General features: G+C 33.4%; 1 non-coding gene across 1 annotated transcript; it reads left to right on the top strand.

The window, feature by feature from the left end:
- Nucleotides 1–635: 635 nt before the first annotated feature.
- On the top strand, nucleotides 636–742 carry LOC121222746 (small nucleolar RNA R71). The gene has a single exon (XR_005920117.1). It is a non-coding gene; the product is annotated as a small nucleolar RNA R71 (small nucleolar RNA).
- The last annotated feature ends 2,627 nt before the right edge of the window (nucleotides 743–3,369 follow it).

Genomic DNA, 3,369 nt, shown 5'->3' with positions numbered 1-3,369 from the left:
AAAGCGTCATTCTTTGCCATGTATGCTTTCAACATGGTCTCCAAACTGTTTGATGCCTCAGCTTGAGGTGGTTTTGAAGTTTGTTTATTCAACCCTTGATATTGGTTGGGTCTTTGCTGCAATAAGTTGTTGTTCGGTCTATTTCCTTGGTTGCTCCGAGAAAATTTAGGATGATTACCCCATGAAGAATTGTAGAAGTTGGACTGGGGTCCTTGTCCACTCCTATTTTGATATTGGTTTCCCACATAGTACATTGACTCAAGATTTGATGGACAATTCTCAAAAGAATGACCTTCCCTACACTACACACATGAAACTACTTCAAACGAACTTGGTGGCTGAGCTGCAGAATTATTAGTACTATTAGTAGGTAATATTTGAACATAGAGGAAATAGATGATACCTGAGCTGATAACAAAGTGAGGGCATCAACTTTATGAACTCCAGCTACATGTCTTTCTGAAGCTGTTTGATTTGCTGGTCATTGATAGTTATTACTCGCAATCCTCTCGATGATCTCATAAGCCCCATTATAAGACTTAGAAAAAATTGCACCATTCGCGGAAGCATCTACCATCAATCTTGTATGTGCATTGAGACCATTATAGAATGTCTCCAACTTGATACAATTAGAAATCCCATGATGAGGACACTTATGAAGTAACTCCTTGAATCGCTCCCAAGCCTCATACAAAGACTTGTCAACCAATTGTTGGAAAGTTGTGATCTCGTTCCTTAACTTAGCAGTTTTGCTAGGTGGGAAATACTTAACCAAAAATCTCTCCACTTATTCTTTTCATGTAGATATGGAACTTGGTGGTAATGAATTAAGCCATGCTCGTGCTCAATCTTGCAACAAGTATGGAAATAACTTCAACCTCAATGCGCCTTCAATCACACTGGCTATCTTGAATGAATCACTCACCTCCATAAACAGTCGAAGGTGGAGATGTGGATATTCCATGGGCATACCACTAAATCGGCCCACCGTTTGTAGCATTTGAAACATCACTGGTTTCAATTCAAACTAGGTTGTCTCAATATCTGGCCTTCTAATTCCTGGGTTTAACTCACTGAAAAGTGGCACAACATATTGTCTGATGCATTGATCCCTATCATCGGCAATGAGGATAGGATTTCGTACATGATGGGCTTCATTACCTTGGCCTTGATTATGATTTCTAAGGTTCATCTCGACTTGTCTTTGAGTTGTTCGTTCACGTCTTCTTTATCTGATAGTTCGCTTAATTTCAGGGTCTATCAGAGTAAATCGATAATTCGATCTATGCTCATAAACACCCAAAAAGAAAATCAAAAAAGTTAAAAAGAATAAGTTAGTAATTTTAGAAATAAATCAAATTGAAAATAAATAATTTCACGAAAAAAATGACTATGGAAATAGTTGACAATCCCTGGCAACGGTGCCAAAAACTTGTAACGCGTAGATTTGTGCAAGTGTACACAGTCGTTATCAAGTAATAAGTAAGTATCGAGTTATAGTCTGCATAGGGATTGTATTTATGCTAAGTCACTTAATTTGTAAAATTATATTAACAATTTGGTAAATAAAAACATAATATAGTTCAGAAGTGGTGATTAAAATATCCTAAGTATGTAAACTATATGAATGAAATAGATTTTAGTAAAATTAAACACAATTTGCAACAATTATAACATAAATAAAGTAGGACAATTACTTTAATTAAACTCAATTTGTTATCAACATGCTTAATAAAATTTGGAAAAACATTTCATGGCAACTCGATCTTTCATGAGTTTGGAAACCACATTAGGTCCTTTTGAAATCCTTTACTTAGTAAATACATATTTTACTGACCTTTATTTACTATGGGTTTCTTAGAATTTGTGTGAGGTAACAGGGACGTGTCAGGTTTGAAACAATTTAATCACAGAAATCTAAAAATTATGCAGATAACAGAGCTTGGTTAGAGTTGTTATTCAACCTACAATTTAATCGGGTTAGGATCTAAATTGAGCATGCACATTTCAATTATGTGTCCATTAGCCGTCGTCTGGTCAGGATCGCTCAGCTAATTCAGGTGCATTTCAATCACGTATGAACGAAATACAGACTTGATTTTAATTGAAAACATGATCGATTGAGGCACAAACATTATAAGCATGAATCAAATAAATATTATTTAATCAGAGCAATCATCCTAGCTTAAATAAAATTAAGCTAACATTGTTGTAAACAAGAACAAAGAACACATAGCAAACATCTTTATATTAATTTAAAGAAAAGAAGGATTAAACCCAAGTCAGAGTGGCTGTCACCCAAAACTCTGACTGACGAGGCTCCTTCGTTCCTTTACTTTGATCCTTTGCTGATGGCTCTCCAAGGTGGCCAACCAAGGGTTTTTTAAGAGGCTTAATTACTAAAATATCTATGAAGAGATGATGCTGTGGGAATGAAAAAAAACTAAGAGAATTTGGAGAAAAGAGGGAATGATGAATGATGAGAATGAATGAGGAATGATTAAGGGATGCATGAGGAATTATGAATGAAGGAATGAGAGACTCTTATTTATAGGTGAGGAGAGGGGGAAAGTTTGCTAAAAATAGTGGATGTTAACCTCTTCAAATCTCCTCAAATTGTGGCCAGCCATGCTTAGTGGCTTTTGACTTGATTTTTTCTTGATTTTTAAGCAATTCTGAATGCCACACAACTCAGGACTGAGACTCGGTCAATCGTAAATCTTCGGGCAAATCTCTAATTTCTTCAACACTGTAAGGACCTTGTGTAATTAAACCAAATAATGGTTTAAATGGACAGCCGTGTGTAGCCGAATATTGGGTTGACTTGGTCTCCAATTTGGATGGTTTTGTAATTTAGCAAAACTATCAGACCTATCCAGAATAAATCAACAAGTTAAAGGACCAAAGAATAAAATTCATCCAATTTAATTAATTAATTAAAACCCAAACTACTAATGAAATATTTTAAAATGAATTATTAAATATAATTTTATATTTTATTATTTAATTTAATCATGTATGACCCACTTTATGTCTTAAAATATACAATATATTCAAATTAATATAAAATAAGTCATTTATTGCATGAAAACTATATAATAAAGCATAAAATCACATTTTAATCATTTTTATGTCCTAATTTCATATTTTCACATATTTCATTAATTTATTAAACAATTAATTAGTTTTAACAACGAATTTAAGTAAAAAGGTGATAAATTACATAGGAAAAATCCTATATATTTTTCCATTTACAGCCCCTAAGGTCAATAAATGACTCAAATTGCACATTTTATTAACTTAACTAATGAAAATGTAAGTAAACTTAGCTAAAATGCTCATGTTCAAGCTCTTAAATTGAGAAAACTA

Source organism: Gossypium hirsutum, chromosome D10 (assembly GCF_007990345.1).
Source record: "Gossypium hirsutum isolate 1008001.06 chromosome D10, Gossypium_hirsutum_v2.1, whole genome shotgun sequence".
Lineage (NCBI taxonomy): Eukaryota > Viridiplantae > Streptophyta > Magnoliopsida > Malvales > Malvaceae > Gossypium > Gossypium hirsutum.
Note: the sequence above shows the minus strand (reverse complement) of the source record. Positions and strands in the feature narration are given on the sequence as shown.